Here is a 21,582-nt window from a genome sequence, read left to right as displayed (position 1 = left end):
ACAGCGTTCAAGGAATATTTGGCAATTTCCAAGAAGACGTGTTTGGCGTGCCATAGAGAAACGGCCAGAACCTTGGTGGAAAACCACACGCCACGCCACACACACACAAACATACGAGCACGCAAAGCTCCGCACAGAGGGATTCAAGAATTCATTGCTTTATTGCCGTGATCCTGGTCACCTCGCGGCAATGTGGATTCACAAGTCCAACACAATAATGTACGTGACGCCATCGACTGACAATGTTTTACTTGGGTTTGTTTTTATTTCAACGTATTTCACAACAACATGAAGAACAGGTGCGCGCTGTAAGCAGTGTGGTAATACTATAAACATAGCGGAAAAAAATACGCCTCAATAACAAAGCTATTTAAATAAGCGTACATTACCCGCTGTGACATATGGGTCAGCGAACACGGACACACGACGAAGACAACTGAACAAAAGTGAACGGTGAGCGAGTCGAGAGGCATCGAGAGAGACATGCCGAGAGAGATAGAGAGAAGAGTGAGAGACACAGGCAGAGAGGGGCCCACGGTTTAGATAAGTGTTCTTCACTAACTTTCGCCGATGAGACATCATCAGTGCGAGGGCCGCCACACCGCCTGCAAGGGGCGTTGTTCACGTGTTGTGTATTGTCGGAGGCCGCATGGCAGGGCCGCACTGAAGGCCACCAGTGGCCAGGGGACCTTGCTAGTGCCGGATGAAGCGAGTGCAGGCCTTTAGAATATATTATAAAGGGGCCTTAAATAAGTAAAAAAAACAAACACGTAAATATTCAAACACATAATTGTTTTACTTGCACAGTAAAGTAATTGTATTTTTTCATTTGCTATACAGCCAGATGAAACGACAAATCGCTAACCTTAAACACCCAGTCGTTCGTAAAAGTTGAAGGGCGGTATAGTACTATAGTAATAGAGCAAGTGCAAGAAACACTGAACCGGAATTGATAGCTTGAAAACATTTCGCGCGGGGCCCTTGAAAGTGCGAGGCCCGTAGCTACTACATGTGTAGCTACTACACGTGTAGTTACTACACGTGTAGTAGCTACTACATGTGTAGCTACTACATGTGTAGCTACTACATACGTAGCTACTACATACGTAGCTACTTGTGCTACTGGGATAATCCGGCACTGGGCCTTGCAATGAAGAACACTTGGTTAGAGAACACACGCCGAGCAAGAGACGCCACAGCAGTGGTGATAACAGCTGGGTTTGTGTGCGCTTGGGCGTGGCAAATCGCTAGAAGGGGATTGGTGGCCGGTGGTCGAGACTCGCGACGGAGTGGAAGCCAAGCGAGGAAGCGCGCCCTCCCGAGAATGCGTCTCGCTGCGGACGTGGAGCGAGAAGACGTCGCCATCGCAGCGCGGCGAGCGATGGCGACAGCTCGGGGAAGGCGTTCATCCAGCAGTGGATTGATCACGGCTGATAACGATGGCGACGGTTAGCGCTTCGGCGGCGCGGCGTCGCACCTCCGATTCGCACGGTTGGCTCTACGTACGGTGCGAAAGAAATTCAATTACACACACACACGCAGGGGTCGGCTACCAAAATAACAAGAAGAGCCATATTTTTCGAATTTGGTAAAAAAAACCTCAATATCTCCAGAGCCGCAAAGCGCGTGAATACGAGACAGTGGCCCTTAATAAATAAACTGTCACGAAGCAGTCCTTAAAGAGCCGCATGCGGCTCCAGAGCCGCAGGTTGCCGACCCCTGCATATACATGATGATGATGAGGCTACTTCATGAGTTACTGTGTCGTCGTGACGCATTGCACCTGAGCCCGTTCCAGGGAAGCACCATGCTTGTGTAAAACGATGGCGCAGGGGGAACACAAACTCACGCACACCGGCACCACCTATCATGCTGCGTAGACGATATGCAGAGCCGTCCCAAGGGTACGGCTCATCCGGGCGACCGCCCTTGGCCCCGCGCTTTGGGGGGGGGGGTGGGGTGGCGCGCTTCGATGTCGCGGTGTCAGATGTAATACTTTAGGTTGAGTGTGAAGGCGTTAGGGGGCCCCGCACTCCCCCTATGGACGGCCCTGTCGATAGGCCTATGTTATTATTGTGCGGCGTTGGTTTTGCCGGGCCTTAAAGCCCAATTCGACGTGAGTATGACGGGGCCTTGTCCGATGCACACTGGCCACGTGTTGCATCGCGGAGTGGGCCGCATTGGCGAGGTGACGATCCCTCTGCTTCCGCCTGTCGATCCGCCCAGGCCTGGCACGCGGGATGACGATTCACGCGGTTAGACACACAGTCAGCATCGTGCAGTACTCTAAAGTTAGTCATCGTAGTGGTATCATGAAGCAGCGTGCCGAATTGCTTACTTGTGGGTGAATTAGCACGCGATAAATCGTGCATAAATTAAAACCACGTGATGCAAGTGAGTAATCTTAATGGTAAGCCACACAGCCACTCAGGCAGCGGTATTGACGATAGCGTGTTGCGTGTTTGTTGTTGTTACATGTATGGGTTAGGTTTGCTTTCGTTGTGCTCCTCCTGGCGCGATGATGTCAGAACAGGTTCTGGCATACCCCCCCCACTCACCCACTTTCACACCTTTCACCAACCTAGAGTGACCAGCGTGGTGAAGTATGGTCAACAAACCTCAATAGTCCCACACAGCGTCGGGAGAGCTTCGTTCAATTGCCGATGAACGCAGGGCCGTAAATCGCCATCGTTATAAATCCTATGCTCAGTAACGGAAGTCTCGTTGACAAAACTATAAACTCACAAGACGCAGAACCACATCGCGTTGAATCCAGGAGCGATGTTTACAGAGCGCTCCTTCGCACGTTCGAGAGCACGAGTTTACCGACATCGTTCAATAATAAAACGTTGAACAGAGGCGAGCGCGCTCTTCACGTCAACGAAGCCAGTTCAATGTGTTCAACGTCACGTTTAAGTTGCGACATTTTCATTCGGGTCGCGGGTCATTGGAATGGATTCCTCGAGCGAGTTGACAGTTCGTGAATGAGATGGAATCGACGTCAAATGTAGCAGACTGAATGAATCCCATTCCGCGTGTTAGGGTCATCACGTAAGAAGAATATATATTTAAGACTATCTGCTTCTTACGTAATTAGTCATTAAACTTCGCCACTCTGTGAAGTGTACCGTGGTGTAATGATGAACGGAGGAGCGGTGGCGCGGCGGTTAACGCGCTGCGTGATTAAAAGCAATAACGGCTAACATTAGTGACGAATGATACCTGAACCGCTACTGGGTCCCAGATTCAAGGGTGCAGTATAATATAACTCAGGGGTTGTACATTCGTATGAATATAAGGGATGAATCAAGTAGTGCGTATGTAACTACGTGTGTGTGTATGTTTGTCTTTGTGTGTAGTTGGATTCCTTACTCACAGCCAACACTGGTCACGGTCATCTGAACCGGTCCTGGGTCTCCCGTAGGGTCGACTGACCCTCAAATGAGTACCCGGTGGGATGTGTAAATCGTCGCCACTAGGGAGGCAAAGGCGGCCGGGCGTGGTGCTGGCCACCCACCCCCTCGTGTGCCGCGCCGGCCTTCATAGGTGCTCGCGAACAGCACTTGCCCCAACATTCTATTCAGGTTATACGGGGGATCTTTTCCTTTGTCTGTGTGTATTTGAGTATATTTTGTGTACGTCTATATGTATATGTCATACACACAAAGACATATTGACAGGCATACATATATTGACACATATACAAACACACACACACACCAAGTCCCAATAATTAACACACGTGAGTCAAATCGATACATGACGAGAAAAATCCATCATCATAAGAGAATAATAGTGCAGGCCGGAAAACCACGAGATTCAAATAACGCACAAACACGCGTACAATAAGCACTCGATCTGGCGCATAATGGCAAACAAAAACCCCATCAACAGTTCGTGAAGAGCTGCATTGTGGTCCCATTGCCGTAGGTCACCGTTACAGCAAACGTGATCAACTGACAGGCAGCGGTGAGACAGACTGATAGCTGTGGATAGGCTTCGTCAGACAGATAGCTGTGGATGGGTTTCGTTGTTATTAGGAGTCATCGGTGTAGAGCAGGCCAACCAACTTCTAACACACGTGTACACCCCCCCCCCCCCGTAACCCTTGCGACACAGTTGTTTTTGTTTGCACCCACTTCTATTCGCTTCGTGTCTGTCACTTGAATTGACGTTGCCTTCGTCACGTCGGCGGCCCAGGTTTTGTCACTTTCGAAAACGTGGACCCCCCACCTGGGTCAAACCCGATGTGGCACGCGTCTCTTACGCACACGGCTTCACGGCAGACGGTGGCGAGGAAGAGGTGGGGGCGCAGGGGAATAGATGGGGGGTGTGTGTGTGTTGGGGGGGGGGGGAGAGGGGGGGAGATCTCCCTTAGTCCGTGTATTTATCGGAGTCGGGTTCTTAATACCGCGCGCACAGCTGGGCCGGTTTAATGGGACTGATTGCCCGCGTCAACTTGTCGCGTAAAACTCCAGCGGGGAATCTCCCAGTGCAACTGCCGCGCGCGTATATCCGCTGCCGGGGTGTTTTCATTGCTGCGGGGAACGATGCTTAACCGCGGGAAGGGAGACGCATGCGATATATGCGCGGTGTACGCGATGCGCGTGCGGCACTATAGGATGTGCCCGTCGAAATTTCACGGTTCAAGCCCCCGTCCAAATACTCGATTTGTCTCCATGCGGCATTACACACGCGCTCGCGCACAGACGTACTCACGTGTAATAACGTAAGCGCTTATATACACAGATAGATAATCCCAGGATAGCCAGCACCACGCCCGGCCGCCTTTGTCGCCCCAGTGCCGGTGTTAACACAGCGCGCGGAAGGTGCGTACTCGTTTCAGGCTGAGTCCACTCAGAGGAGGCCCAGAACCGATCCGCGCGTTTCGTCACCCGATGTTGGCTGTGAGCGGGAATCAAACTGGGATCACGTTCACGCATACTCATATACTGCACACATATATGGGCATACACGCACACGTATACAGTATTAAAACACACACACACACACATGTACCGAAACAGACACTATGCTCACTTGCTCATACACGCATATGCTCATCTACACATACATACACACACACATACTCATATAGACACATTCATATTCAGTGCATATACTTAGATGTATATACACACACACATGTACACTGTTGCATGTTTGTCATAATTCAGCAATGCAATCTTACAGTCGTTCACCAACCCCCTGCTGAATGAAGGAGACCCCACGCCCTGTCGGTCACGAGCAATTCTTGACCATACTTCACCACGCTGGTCAGTGGGGCTTGGTGAAGGGAATGGGGGGCGGGGAAGGGGTGCTCGGATCGGTCCAGATGTCACTTCGGGGTAGCTGAACGAGCGCCTTGAAAGGCGTCTTCAGTGAGGAAGTTGGCAGCTCCCGTCTCAACGTCGCGACGCAAAGAGTGAGACGCGTCTCGCTCGCCACCCCCGACGTGTGAATGCGGGTGACACCCTTACGTCTCCCCCCCCAACCTTTTACGTCGTTTCGCAAATCCGTCGTCGCTTCATGCGTCGCCTCGACCCCGCACTTACGTCGCTGACAGCATCGTCCGACCTTTCTTCGTGTCCGTCGCCTCTCAGCCTTCGCTTCCACCACCTACCCTGTACGCGAACTACTTTGCATCGCGCATGAAGAAATGTGTTCTGGAGCACAAAACATGACTTACGTGCGGTATTTTGGTGTGCTTTGTTGTTTATAGTGTACTCTATCGTATTGTACACTGCATAATGCGCGTTAAACCTCACCGCTCTACACTGGTGTTAAGCGCAATATTTTTCGTAATATCATGTGCACGCTGTGGGTACGTGTAGGATGAAGGTGCGCGCACTAATACACAGCTCTCACCGTGCCCTCTGTTGTCTTTGTTTTGATCTCATGGTGTGCGGACTAAAATGGTTTTGATTTTACGTCGTTTCGATATACGTCGTCGCACCTTTAAGGAGCGCATCCCCGACGTAAAAACGGGGATATTTACTCTATCCCGTACACCGCACACATACGTAAGAATCGTGTGAAAAGTACACTTTGTGATATGTCATCTGTCCATATCGTGTGATAACTAAGCACGATGCATATATGTAGTATATATTTTTTTCTCAGCGTCGAGTGTGGTAAAACAGCCCTAGGGAGCGACACGGCATGGGAGGGTGGGCCTTCATCCAGGAGTGGATTGTGAATGATTAAATTAACGTAAATTAACACAATCAAAATCTCTATTTAGATTAGAGGAATCCGATGAGCTATGAAGCTCTTTTTCACAGACGTCCAGCAAGTTAGCAAATGTAATTATATATTCACATGCGTAACATACACAGCACTATATCTCTATTTATATTCAATTTCACCTGTAGCTTGTATACGCGGCGTTTATACTGCATTCCCTTAATATTATTTAATTATTGTCATTATTATTAATGTTTTCCGGTCAATTGTTAATCCCACCGCTGGATGAAGGCTTCGGTGCGTCGCGTTTGACACGAACGTTGTTTTGACCATACTTCACCGCCCTGGTTAGTGCGACTTGGTGAATCGGGGTGATGGGTGCACTCTCTGGACCGGTTCAGATATCAATCGCCACTGATGACAGCCGAGACCGGGAGTCCATCGCTCAACTCGCCCGCGTTCGTAGACCCACACCGCTCCACCCCTCTATAATTCCGCTGCAAGTGAGTAAATAGCACGTGCTAGAAATGCAATTTTGCAGAAATAGTTTTAACATCATTCTATAAAATGTAAACAAGCGATTCACGTTCTCGTGGGCGTTACTTTAAAGGCATTGCAATCCGTAAGTGTGTGAGTTTAAGGACAATTTTACAGAGGGTCGTATTTATTATACCCACTACCTGCAGCAATTTAATTGAATATAAGACTACATACAACAACAACAAAAGAAACACCAGTATTTTCTAAACAAACTAAAAAATGTTTAGGAGCCTGTGCGCAAATCGGTGTTATTTCAAAATCCACTTATGTTGATGAAGCGGCCTCACTAAACAGACTCTTTTTTTTTCCCTGGCCAATAAAATGTGAAATAAAGGAATCAAGTGCACGCTTACGTGCCCGAGTGTAGAAGGAACCTCGCAGTGCGTACGCCTGCACTGATCCATACTCTTTGGTTCTTTCGGTAAAGTCACGTAGGTAAAAATTAAAAATAAAGATAATCAAATCACGACGTTTCGGAAGCAACACACGCTTCGGTCATCAGGTGGCAACAGTAACCACAGCACAGTAATTTTTGCTGTGGTGACTCTTGCCACCTGATGACGGAAGCTTCTTGTGTTGCCTCCGAAACGTCGTGATTTGATTAACTTCATTTTGACCTACGTGACTTTACCGAAAGAAGCAAAGAGGATGAAGCCATCGAGTTTAGAGGCCAACGCTACTTCTTGCTGGCAGTTCCACGGATGCGTTTACATGGTCGCGAGTGGATAATTTTGACTTTACAATTACAACAAAATGCACGTAAATATGCTGTGTATAATAGACGACGTTTCGGACATTGCCCCTTTATCATAGCGCTATAAAAACGAAGGACCACTGCCCCGAAACGTCGGCTATTATATTTAAAGGTTACGCAGTGTTATTGACGAATTTGTCTGTTGTTTGCTGGTTCATTGTGATTGTGCATCACTGCCAACGTAGCAGCATCAATATGAGTGATAGTTTAGATGACAACAGGTGGTCGATACATCGTCTAAAAATAAAAGGCTCGGAATATAAAATGAATACTAAGTGCATTTATAAATGCGAAACTCTTATAACCTGAGGTTATCGCGAGTGCGCACATAAACTCGTCACCGTATTCGTTATCGACTCTTGACCGTAACATATATAATACACAGAAGGCTAACGTTTCAGGCGACAGTCCTACCCACGAGTGGCAGTGTCTTGGCGCAGCACGTGCACAGGCACGGTCACCCCAAATGCAAAGTCGATGTCTCGGCACATGTCTCAACGTACCATATTCCCAATTGTAGCAACAACAACAACAACAAAACGTTAACATTAACTGTGCTTGTTCACCACTACATGCCAACATAATCCATTGGTTTCTTAAAAATAAATATGTTTGGAATAATAAGAGGTCACGTGTCTCAGGGAAACGCAAACTGCGGGGAGATCACGTTGAGGTGGATTGCGCGTGAAGGCACTGGGATGAAGTTGGTTTGTGTCATGAGTTGTTTGTGCCATGAGGAAAGGTAGCCGATGGGATCGCGCAGGTCAGTTGAAGGAACCACTCCTCCGCGTGAGAAACTGGCTGAGTGTGCCGCGTGTATCTCGTGAGTCATTAATAACGATGATAATCTCCAATTGACCCAGCAGGGAAGCCTCACCGCTTAGTCTCACGATTAATTTTCAAGAGGGTCCTGCGACTTCATAGGTGCTCGCTCACGGCACTTGCCCCAACAGTCGGGTCAGGATATATATGGGTGATCATTGTCATTTTTGATGTAGGTGGTGGTGTCGATGGTTATGGCGGTGGTTAGTGGTGGTGTTTGTTGTTGGTTGTCGTGCTTGTGGTAGGAGTGGTAACGATGAGTGTGGTGTTGACGATGGCTACGGTGGTGATAGTGAGACGGAGTAATGGACTTGTGCGTGTGTGCATGCGTGTATGTTACTGTTGGGGAGCGGTGGTGCAGTGGTTAGCGCGCTGCGCTACGAACCCGCAACCTAAGTTCCAGGGAGGTGGGGAGGGAGCTGGGGGGAGATGGGGAGGGAGGTAGTTGGGAGGGAGGTGGGGGAGGTGGGGAGGGAGGTGGGGAGAGAGGTGGGAGGGAGGTGGGGGGGGAGGTGGGGAGGGAGGTGGGGAGGGAGGTGGGGAGGGAGGTGGAGGGAGGTGGAAGGAGGTGGGGAGGGAGGTAGGGAGGGAGGTGGGGGTGGAGAGGGAGGTGGGAGGGAGGTGGGGAAGGTGGGAGGGAGGTGGGGGGAGGTGGGGGGAGGTAGGGAGGTAGGGAGGGAGGTGGGGAGGGAGGTGGGGGGAGGTGGGGGGAGGTGGGGGGAGGTAGGGAGGGAGGTGGGGCCGGAGGTGGTGGGGGGAGCTGGGGGGTGGTGGGGATGGAGCTGGGGGGAGGTGGGGAGGGAGGTGGAGAGGGCGGCGGGGGGCTATTCCGAGGGGGCTGTCAGTGACGTCAAAACACAAATGACATCCCGAGCCTGGCGCCCAATCCAATCCCACAAGCGCTCCCTTCAGTCCCTTCCGTGAGAGGGGAGAGAGAGGGGGAACGATCTATGGCCGTGGGGGAGGGCGCAGGGTGGGAGGTGACCCAGTGGGTGCAGGCGGAGTCGCTGCGGTGATGAGGGTTGTTGATGGAGATGCCGAGCCATGATGATGTTGAAGCAACGTCGACAGGACATCTGTGAACAAAAGAGCTTCATCGCTCATCGGATTCCTCCAGCGTGAATACAGATTCTGATGTCCTTGGACTGCCGTTCACTTGACCCGTCAGAGCTTCAGCGGTGATCACGCTCACTCGAACATCGGCCTCGCGTGTGCTGTACATTGTTCATTAAACATGGATAATAAATGAATATACAATGGATAAGGGAACACTCAACTCGTACGTCACTAACACTGCTGCGGCCTGAAAAGGAAAATATTAAATAGGCGACGTTGCGGGCAATGGTCCTTCATCAGGACAAATAGAGGTCAGTGAGACGAGTGGATACTCAGTGTTGGAGACTACACTTGTACATCATGAGGCCTGATGGGAATATCACACGATAATAGAATAAAGTTTTCCTGGCTGGCTGGCTGCCAGGACGTCTCGTCTGGAGGGAGGGACGGACGGCCGGTCACGTCCAAAGGATGTGCGGGTTGCTCGTTATTATATGCATTCTGATTATCAGTAAAAAATGCAAGTCAAGAGTTACATTATAGCTATTGAGTAACAGACGCACCCTTCAGTAAAGTACTATAATATACAGTACAGCTAAAATGATGATAATTTTGTCAAATAGTGAAAATGAGAGTCTGTTTGTGACGTACACACGGAACAGACTATTTCGTTTACCGATTTACTCGCCCTTCACATACAGATTATGGCTCTGAACGCTGGACGCGCCTGATGATGATGATGATGATTATTAAAAACATCACACGGAAACACATACATACACGTGTACACAAGCCTACACTCACGAGATGTCTATGTTCATGGAAAATCAACGCTCGCTACGCCAGGTCGGACGCACGCGTACACACGATTCATTTTAATCCGCGTCCTCTACGGGCGTGTTTAGTCATCATCAGACGCGTCCAGTGTGCAACCGACTGTATTTATACGGAGGTTAATTGGTAAGCTTGGGGCGCTCGTACCGTGCGGTAGGTTTGTGTTAAATGGAGTTTGTAAAAAAAACACGATACACGGTATGTATGTATTCTAAACTTCTTTCACAAAATACATAGCCCACCATGTTAAATAAATTACACACAATGAATACGAATATCTGTGCGTGTCTACACATTGGGTGTATGTCTGTATGTATATGAAACAGACCACATACATCAAGCGGATTGTGTAATTATAGTATATCTCGGCATTTTATATTATATAGTAGAGTGATTTGACTCACGCTTGTTTTCGGGGTTAGGCCACACGTGGTGGTAGTTTTTATACCAAAAATTATTGTCATTTAACCATCCACCACCCGGCAAAAAAATGTCCAAGTTTACACACATTATCATAATTATCATTATCATCATTATCATCATTATCATCATCATCACCATCATTATCATCACGATCATTATCATCACCACCATCATTATAACCATCATTATCATCATCGTTATCATCATAATCAGCATCATTATTATAATAATCATTATTCCGACCACGCCGATGTGTTGATAAAATTCTGACCGCTAAAGGCTCCAGCTCCTCACCGGTAGCTTAAGACTTCACTGACTATTATATAAACATCGAGGATATTTAGCTCCAACAAGCTCATAAACAAATATGGATAATTGCATCGGCTCCTGAAGCCGACGTTTTCAGTACGGTGATTTATTTACTTAATAATGGATTATATACGGTACTCTCATTGGCAAAAATACACGCGTTTAGTTTCAAATATTACCATTAAGACGAAGCACTTAATTCCACGCTGCATGGACACAAACGAAATTCTGATACTTGTGTACAGATCGACTTGAACGTCATTCATATTTCACGTGCCTCAAATACATGCACGTGTGGCATTTAAATGTCATGTGGTCGTATTTTAACATCACACACGGACGGTGAGTGGTCAAAATATTTTGAGAACGACAATTATAATAAGATACAATAACAGGCACAGACTTACACTTGAAACTGCAACTTGAATCGCTACCAATGAGATCTTCTCTCAAAACTGATCAAGAGGAGTTGTACACCCCTAGCTGCCACTGCTATTCATTGGCGTAAAATAAAATAAAATGTTTCGCTCCGGATGACGCTGCAAAGTATTATCTGTATTTTCATTTAGCGTGCTGATCTTAAAGGTGCATTTAAAAATTTGATACTCCGACTGATGCTTCTGTTGTTGTGGAGTAACTCATGCAGCCAGCTATGGCTCTCGGATTTGGTGTTACATATTATTTATGTAGTTTATTGTAAAAATTCGGTCACAATCGCTGTGATCACTGTTACGTTGCAATTATGGCTTTATTTTTTGGTGATTTCGAAAACGTTTTTTTGGTTTGGACATGTTTGTTTTGTTGTAGTACGGAGTTAGACTGATGGCCTTAATCTAAGTTTTCTTGTGGTTGTTGTTGTTTGACTTGCATCCCACTGGGATTTTTTGCACACAGCGTTGGTGTACGGTGCTTTTTTCAAGAATATTTTGCTATTTTTTCATGGATTTTCTGTTTGCACAGTCACATAGTCACTTTAAGATGTTTTTCTTGTTCGTGTTTTTGTTTTTTTGTTTGTTGTGGTTGCACCCGATTCAAGAGCCGAATGGCTCACAGGGTTATACCAATATAAATCAACTTAAACTGAAAACTGAATGTTTGTTCATATTACTAACCCCTTGTAGAAATATCGCGCTTATTCTGCATTATATGTGTACATATATATCCATTTGTTCTGCATTCATTTCTGATATAATATAAAACATATGCAGGCCCAAAGTACGAATGCGTATGTGAGTTTACGTTAAATCTGTTCTTGACGTAAGGATGATGTCGTATGTTTAAGCCTTGCAAGGTATTGCTCATCCCTCTTGTAATCACCTAGCGCCTACAGTATGTACTGTGTATATACTGTATAAGCACGGTGCAGTACAGCAACACGCATGAGCATCTTGTCCAAACAGCCGTATCACCTGCTGTGTATAATATAAATATCACCTCGAGACTTGATTTGTCCCTATGTTTGATGACAGAGGCATCGGAACGTGTTCTCAACGACACCACTGCCACCACCAACAACAAAATGGACTAAAGAGGGCTAATGCGTAAAGAGGTGTGAATCTGTTGGCGCTGTCATAATTAAAGCACGCACATACGCACACACGCACACACACGCGCACACGCGCGCACACGCACACACGCGCACACCACAACCACCGCAACAATAAACTGGCAACGTGGGTACGGCCACAACAACAAACAACGAAGAAAGAAGGGAAGAATGAACAACAACAACAACAATTCCTCGCGAATAATTCCTCCTTATATTGCATCAATTCATCACGGGAGTCGTGCACATTTGTTAATTTCAAAGGCGGGGGTAGCGAGCGTGGCTCAAACCCCCCCCCCCTCTCCCCCTATTATCATTCTGGGAATAGCGCGGCTCCTGGCCTCGTCGCGCTGTTTATTAAACACACAAATTGCTGATTTTGCGCCACAACAAGACGCGATCCCTCTGCTAATAAGAGCGAGAAGGCGAGGCGCGCGCATCCTCGGCGAGCGACCGGGAAGATTTTTCATCACGGAGGCGTACAGATACCCCCGCACTTAGGCCACGCTAATGAGGAAGCTGACAATAATTAAGCACCATATTTCAAAACATTTTTTTTAACAAACGCTTCCCACCCACCCTTTTTTTATTCTCCCCCCCCCTACCTCCGTCTCTCCCCTCCTTTCTCACCCCTCTCCACGTTCGTCCCCCTCTTCTCATCCGCGCAAGCATCCCTCCTACCTCTGCACCGCACCCACTATTATTTGCGTGAGTGTGGGTGGGTGAAGGTGTGTGTGTGTGTCTCTGTGTGTGTCTGTGTGTGTGTCTGTGTGTGTCTGTGTGTATGCGCGCACACACACAAAGACACAGTGTAGCGGTTAGCGCGCTGCGCTATGAACCCGGTGACCCGAGTTCGATTCCCGCTCACGACCACCAACACCGGTGACGATGATCTGAACCGGTTCTGCGCCTCCCCTATGTCAACTCAGCCTGAAATTAGTACCTGGTGCAGTGTGTAAAACATCACCACTGGGGATACAAAGGCGGCCGGGCGAAGTGCTTGTGCGCCGTTCCGGCCTTCATAGGTGGTCGCTAACAGCACTTGCCCCAACAGTCGCTTAATGCTATTCGGGGGATATTTGTTTTTATCTTTGTGAGTGAGGGAGAGAGAGAGAGAGAGTGTGTGTTAAATACATGACGAACAATCGAACGTAAATTTATGGCCAATAATGTGACCCATATATACTGCATATTCATTCCACGTTATAATTAAGACGTCGTATGATGATAGAACAAAACTTCAAATAAATCTACATCGAGCCAACAATCTGTGTGCGTAATTGTGTGTGTGGGGAGTGGTAGTGTAGTGGTTAGCGCGCCACGCAACGACCCCGGCCAACCCAGTTCGATTCCCAATCACGGCCAACTCCAATGACGATTATTTTAACCGGTCCTGGGCCTCCCATAAGTCGACTCAGCATCAAATGAGTACCTGGTGCGGTGTGTAAACATCTCCACTAGGGAGACAAAGGCGGCCGGGCGTGGTGCTGGCCACCCACCCCATCGTGTACCGTTCCAACCTTCATAGGTGTTCGCTAACAGCACTTGCCCCAACAGTCTGCTCAGTCTATACGAGGACCTTTGTCTTTCAGGTTACTACGTAGGCTTTCGCGACCAACATCAAATCTGGTCGCGAAAGCTGGTTGTTATTACTGGCGAAACGTCGTACTCAGATTGTAAATGTTGTGGCTTTGCTCTCCAACACCCCGTTGTGCTGTACTAGTAACGAATTGGCACGTTATGTTTAAGTGACAAACCTTACTAATTGGCTGTGTCGGGTGGTGGCGGGTTTAACGAAACATTTATATATTTATGAGAGTACGTGCGCGTTTGAGTATGTGTGCGTGGTCCTTGTTGCGTGAGTTGGGACTGTGTGAATGTGGGGAGCGGCAGTGCAGCGTTCACTTTGATTCAATTCCCACTCACGGCAACCTCCACCTGTGGGGATTATGTCGACCGGGTGTGGTGCTGGCCACCCAAACTCCTCGTGTGCCGTTCCACATTTCAAAGTTGCTCGCTCACTGAACTCCTGAGAATGCTGTTGAACTTTCGGAAATTGAATGCATCGTTTACGAGCAGATATTTGCAATGCATTCAAAAATAAACAATCTACCCTGTAGATTACTTACGCTTGTTTTTTTGTTGCTGTGTGAATAATTAATGTATAATACAATACATTAAAAAAACTTACATAATGTGTTATCCATTATGATGTATGAGTAGAGGACTTGAATATAATTCCGTCAGATGAAATGCATTGCACCTAACACTTACTCAGTCTGTTTAACATGCGGCCTATTGTGAGCATCCTTCCACGGACACTTAATAACAGCACTGGCTCTGTTACGTATTTATGAAAACGTGAGTAGTTTCTATTAATTCACCGTGTTGGTCTCCGCGCGTGCACATCAACACAAGCATCGTGTGTTTGCGCTCGTGTGAGTGGTGTGAGCAGCGGTTAGCTACGCCACGCTAGGAAACTCTGGCCACCCGAGTTCGATTCCCGCTCACGGGCAACGCCAGTGACTATTATTTATACCGGTCCTGGGCCTCGTCGAAGGTCGACTCAGCCTCAAGTGAGTACCTGGTGCGATGTGTAAACATCGCCACTGGAGAGACAAAGGTGGCCCGGCGTAGTGCTGGCCAAGCACCCGCTCGTGTGCAGCGCCGACCTTGATAGGTGCTCGCTAACAGTACTCACGACACACGTCTTCTTCGTGAGATGCCACAGGATACGACAATTGCATACACCATACATATAACAAATACTTGTGCTGGATTATTTGTCCATCTATATGGATAGTATAGTGTATATGTATTTATGCGATAAGGTATAAGGGCAAAACTCATTTGGGGATATGTATACCTCGTGTTTCATTTGCATTGTGGGCACACGGACAGGTACACGTGTGGTTGTATATTTTGTATGGATGGTTATTTACACATTATGTAATGCTTAAAACGAATTTAAATAACCACACAGCGGTGTCAATCGGCATATTAATCGGCCTGACGTAATAATGTTAACCAGCAAATTTCGTTTAAAGCATTTAAGGAAATTCTGATCAACGGGTTCAATATTTTGGTTCCCATCATTAAGTCGGGCATGTTAAACCAATGCTGCTGTTGCCAAATATTCGTGGAAGGGGTATCTCCTCTAAGCTACGGGACCCGTTCAGTCGCAACACAACATAATTGTCAACAATAATTAATTACGAGCTGGAAAATATATATAATGTACACATAACTGTTAAATTAGAATATATTTTGCATGCGCGATAATGTGATACATACTACTCCCATGCATATTTCATGGTACAAGTATACGATATAAACTGTATTGCGACAGTATACATTCTATGAACATCTGAAATGCGTGGACACGCGGACGTGTACGTGCGCGCACGTTGTACTATACAAATACAAAGATCCCCCGTATAGTATTATGAGATTTTTGTGCAAGTGCTGTTAGCGAGCACTTATGAAGGCCGGCACGGTACACCAGGGGGTGGGAGGCCAGCACCACGCTCGACCGCCTTGGTTTCCCCAGTGGCAATAGTTTACACACCGCACCAGACACTCATTTGAGGCTGAGTCGACCCAGGGGAGGCCTCGGACAGGTTCCGATAATCGTCACCGGTGTTGGCCGTGAGCGGGAATCGAACTCGGGTGGCCGGGTTCGTAGCGTGCTAACCGCTTCACTACCGCTCCCTACTACAAATATACAAATATACAAACATGCACACATGCACGCACATTAGTGGCACATGACACCCATGGAATTTTTTATATATATAATGTATACAGGCCATTGTTAACCCACTGCAAGCTGAAGCCCTTTGTATCCATGCCCTACCGGCAATGGGTGGTTGTTTGACCATACTTCACCACGGTGAAGTATGTTCAAACAACACTGTGAAGTGGGGAGGACGTGGGAGTTTCGTCCAGGAGGTGGTTCATGTCACTCGCCACTGATGTTATCCGTGGCCGGGATTCGAATTCGTGATCATATAGCGCAGTCAAATTGCGCTCCCATTTGGTCTGACGTGACACGGCCCTACACAGCATGCGTCGTGCGTACACATTATCCTGAAGTCAACTGACAGGTACACACACACACATCCTTGCCATTAAAGAATGGATTTATATTGCTTTTTATATGCGACCGCAACTCAAGACGCTCCACGGAACCTGTGGGCTTATTTATTGTTCGGATATAGGCAGTCAGTCATTGGCAGAGGGGGGGGGGGTACAGGAAGGAAGGTATCTAGGGCCTTGAACATGGACAGCGATTCTACAGCACGGATGACTGAATTAAGGGTGTTCCAGTGCTGCCTAATGAGTGTGGGGGGTACAGCAGATGACAATGAAGTGACCCCCACACTGAATGAAACTTGACACAGGGGCTACCACGCGATAAAGTCAGGCAGAGTAAACAACAACAAAAACAACAACGGAAATATTTAAGGCCTTGACTGGAAGATGGGCAGAGAGTCGACAGCATGGACGGCTGTGGGGGAAGAGACTTCCAGACGATGAGGCCAAGCAATGGCTATTGAGCGACTCCATACTGGAGCAAAGATTGACTGATCGTGGCGGGGGGTAGTGGCGGGGTTGGTGGGTAGTGGGGGGAGTGGTGGAGGGGGTAATGGTGGGTGGTGTGGGTAGTGGGGGGGGGGTAGTGGGGGGGGTTCTATTGGGCTATTCGTGCACTTGCTTGCGGAATCGCTGCACGTATGTGGAGGCAGCACGCGGCCGCTAGGCATCGGGGTGAAATGGCCCCGTATTAGAAGCTTAATTACTACAGCCATAGCGATCTCCCCTTTATATCACCCACGCTATCCATTAGCTGCAGCGGAAACGGTGGTGGAAGGCTCATAGATTAGCCACAAGGGCGAGTTGCCAGCGGTTTAAAAAAATGTATACTGTATAGCCAATTGCCTCTCTCTCCTCCTCGGATATACAAAGACAAAGACCCCCCGTATAGACTTAACAGACCTTTTTTGGGCAAGTGCTGTTAGCAAGCGCCTTCGAAGGCCGGCACGGCACACGAGGGGATGGGTGGCCAGCACCACGCCCGGCCGCCTTTGTCTCCCGAGTGGCGATGTTTATACACCGCACCAGGTACTCATTTAAGGCTGATTCGACATAGGGGAGGCCCAGGACCGGTTCAAATATTCGTCACCGGTGTTGCTGGCCGTGAGCGGGAATCGAACTCGGGTCGCAGGGTTCGTAGCCCAGCGCGCTAACCACTGCACCTCCCCCCCGCCCCACACACATCGCGAGCTGCGCTCCGAGTCGCTTTGCGTGAGGATTCCGTGCGTTGCACCGATGCATCACGGCGCAACTTATTAAGTGTTTGGAATTTGCTTATTAGCAAAATCAATATCTATAATTTATTCCATTTAATCAACTTGCGAGCTTCTCTGTTGACCAGAGCGGTGGCGGCGATGTGTGTGTGTGTATGTGTGCATAATAACCATACTAAATTAGTTTTGCGCCGTATTTATTTGCGCAGTAACGCGTCCTAATTATTAATGGGTTTTGTTTATCGCTGCGCGCTACCAATAACACATCCGAGACCCCCTTTCCCACACTATAGATGTCCCTCCCGAACCAAAATGACAAATTACGCGAATGTATACATATATTTTATTGTTGCGTGTGCTTCGGTTTTAAACGCACGCACGGCACGCATTAAATAAAGCACGCTCACGTAATCACGGTTCACAATGTGCGCGCGTTGTACACAACTGCGGTGCATCGCCATGCGTACGCACGCCGCTGAGACAGCGCATTGCCTACCACGCAGAGGGGGGAAACAGGATTTCGATATACAATTAACGCAAACTCGCCTGTACGTACATACGTTGCAAGCATACAGACACGCACACCTATTGAAGCCCACGCACGTACATGCGTACAGTGCATTGTTGATCGCGTCGCCGGATCGTGAGGGGTCGTAGGATCGCGGTTCGGGGAGACCTTCATCCAGCAGTGGACTGATCACGGCTCATGTTGATGACGATGCTATACTGTGCTATATTTATATATATATATATGTGTGCATACACACCGTGGCGACCCACGTAACCGCGCACACAAAGCTCGAGATATGAATTTCACAGCAAACCCCGCTGTGGACATACACGGACACGCATGTTTTACACTCAAGCGCGTGCATGCAGCAAATGCGTGCGCGCGAGTGCATACAGACAACAACATGCGTGTACGCACGTAGCCGTGCACACCGCGTTACGTACGCGTGCGAAGACCACCATATATATATTTATATTTCACGTAAAGAAACCCGTGTATGCGTGAAACACGAAGCAGTCGGCTCGTGCGCTGCACGCGTCCCATCCGCCGTGAAGTATTCATAAACATTTGCCGCTCGAAGACAGCGGTAAGTGAAATAAATTCCATCCGCGGACTCGCGGAATACAAATCTAACGTACCAGCGACGTTCTTCTCGCCTCCCGCTCCTAGAGATATGTGTAATGGACACCAGAGACTCTTAAAGCCGAGGGGGGGGGCGGGAGAAGGGGGGGAGGGGGCTGAGGCATGAGATGGACGGAGCGGGAGAGAAACAGAGAACGAGAGATAAATGTATTCCTGGATTATATTATTCATAATGGGCATGGCGGGTTTTTTTTTTGCTGTGTGACGAGATCACGGGATTTGTCTCCTGTATGGATCATCGCGCGCTGTGTTCGTCCGCAGGAGGAGGAGGGATGTTCTTGCGTGGCATCGCCTGAATTCTGAAATATTGACCGCTTTTTTCAACCTGTGTTTCTATTCGCATGTGATTGTGTGCGTATATGTGTGTACGTGTGTCCACTCAGTCTCAAATGAGTACCTGGTGCGGTGTGTAAACATCGCCACCGGCGAGACAAAGGCTGTCGGGCGTGGTGCTAGCCACTCATTCCTTCGTGTACCGCCCCGGCCTTAATATTGACTTCTCGTTTAGAGCACTTGCCCCAACAGTCTGTTAAGGCCATACGGGATATCTGTATCTTTCTATGTCTGTGTACTGGGGACGATATCGTAGCGACCGGAGTTAGACTCCCCGCTCGCGACCAACATATCTGAACAGGTGTAGGGTCCCCCCTAGGTCGACTCAGCCGTGGTGCAGTGCGTGGTGCAGTTTGTGTAAGCATCAGCACCGCGAAGACAAAGGCGGCCGGGCGCGGTTCTGAACATTCATCCCATAATTTACTTTGTAAAAATGCGGAGAGCGGTTGCGCAGTGTTTAGCGCACTGCGTTAAGCACCAAGCCACCTGGGTTAAAATCCCGGTCACGACTATGATAAGTGGCCAGCAATATCTGAAACCGCGCCTGGGCCTCCCCAAGGTGAATTCAGCTCTAAATGAGCATCTGGTACCAAATGCAAAAATCAGCTCTTGGGTGACAAAGGCCGTGGTGCTGACCATACCATTATCCTGTCACGGCCTTCATAGGTGCTCGCTAAACAGCACTTGCCCCAACAGCTTGAAAAGGCTGTAGTGGAGAGCCTGTCCGTGCGTCGACGTATGTATACACTTCAATGATTGTGTGCGCACGTGTGTAAACAGGCACGTTTGCGCGTGTGTGTGACTCGATTCCCGCTCGCGGCCAACACCAGTGACAATTATTTAAACTGGTGCTGGGCTTCCCCTAGTTCGACTCAGCCTAAAATGAGTACCCGGTGCGGTGTGTAAACATAGCCACTTCTGGAAACAAAGGCGGTCGGGCGTGGTGATGGCCATCCCCCCCCCCCCCTCCACCCATGCGTACCGTTCCGGCCTTCATAGGTTCTCGCTAACAGCACTTGCCCCAACTACACGGGGAGAGGGAGTCTTTGTCTTTGTTTGTGGGACTGGCTAACAGCACTTGCCCGGACAGTCTGTGGAGGCCACGACGGGGAATTATTTGTCTTCGTGGGCCTCGTGGTCTCGAATCCCCTGGCCACTGCCAGCCGAGACGCCGCCCTCTTTATCCCGATGTTCTGCAAGAGCAATGGGAGCTCCGCAAGCGGGGCGGATAATTTAGAAAATATGATTTTGGCGAATTGCTACAACGTGGGGCGGTAGCAATGTGGAAGTGGAGGAGGCGATGGAGGAGGGGGGGGGGCGATGGTGGCGATGATGGTTTGTTGGGAGTGGGAGGAGAGAAATGCTCGTTTGAGAATGAACCACGAGTGACACGTACGGCATTCACACCTGCACCACGTTGTGTACATACACGCGCAGACTGTGTGTATATATATAGACTGTGTATATACTAGATACCATTGGAATAGCGGCAGGAATCTTTGTACTTATGCGTTTTGTATTTATGTACTTTTTTAATAATTTCTATTTAGTGACTTGCTTACCTTTTATATATTTAGCACCACTATAGTTTGTTTGGTGCATTGTTGTTGTTGGAACTCGCTGACCCGCCCCTACTGGACGTATGTAACAAAAATAGCTTTATGGCTCATCGGGATATATACAATTTCAGATTGTGATAGACGGAGTGACGGGGGTAGTGAGGAGTGGTAGGGGGAGGCGGGAGTGGAGTGGTGGGCCAGCTCACCGCACGAGTTCGATTCCAGACCACGGGCTAACGACCAGTGGCGAATAATATCTGAACGGGTTCTGGAACTCCCCCATTCACAAAGCCCGCATTGACCAGCCGTGGGTGAAGTATGGTCAAACAACCTCTATGACTGACACGGCGTGGGGAGAGATGTCTTCATCCAGCAGTGGAGTGACAACACAAATCTGTGAATTATTATGTTTGAGATTATTATAATAACAACACCATACGTATGCGTGCGCAAGTGTGCATCGCGTCGTCTGCGCATATAAGGTGGTACATATGTTCAATTTATCGCCCATAATCGCAAATTAAACAATAAGCGTTAAACCGCGCTGTAAATTAGCAGTGAAACTGATCGACAAAACAAACCGCTTACATTGCAGGCATTCAATGTGGTTCTCGTTGTAATCGACGCACAGATGCGCACGGGAGCTTCCTTGCCGGGTTAGATGCACGTTCCTCCGATAGTGCAGTGTTCTTAAATATAGGGCACTAATCGCGTGATCGCGTTTCATCAACGCATCGATGACAGAGAAATTTCAACAT

The 21,582-nt window shown here is 48.4% G+C and overlaps 1 long non-coding RNA gene across 1 annotated transcript in view; it reads right to left on the bottom strand.

Moving 5' to 3' along the window:
• Positions 1-242: 242 nt before the first annotated feature.
• Positions 243-21,582, bottom strand: part of LOC142924154 (uncharacterized) — a 28,252-nt gene continuing 6,912 nt past the window's right edge. Inside the window, exon 2 of the long non-coding RNA XR_012941318.1 lies at positions 243-2,228. This is a non-coding gene — a long non-coding RNA (uncharacterized LOC142924154). The remainder of the gene's footprint in view (positions 2,229-21,582) is intronic.

The sequence above is a fragment of the Petromyzon marinus genome, chromosome 9, assembly GCF_048934315.1.
Source record: "Petromyzon marinus isolate PM22_M1 ecotype Great Lakes invasive population chromosome 9, UKy_Petmar_22M1.pri1.0, whole genome shotgun sequence".
NCBI classification, from domain to species: Eukaryota; Metazoa; Chordata; class Hyperoartia; order Petromyzontiformes; family Petromyzontidae; genus Petromyzon; species Petromyzon marinus.
Note: the sequence above shows the minus strand (reverse complement) of the source record. Positions and strands in the feature narration are given on the sequence as shown.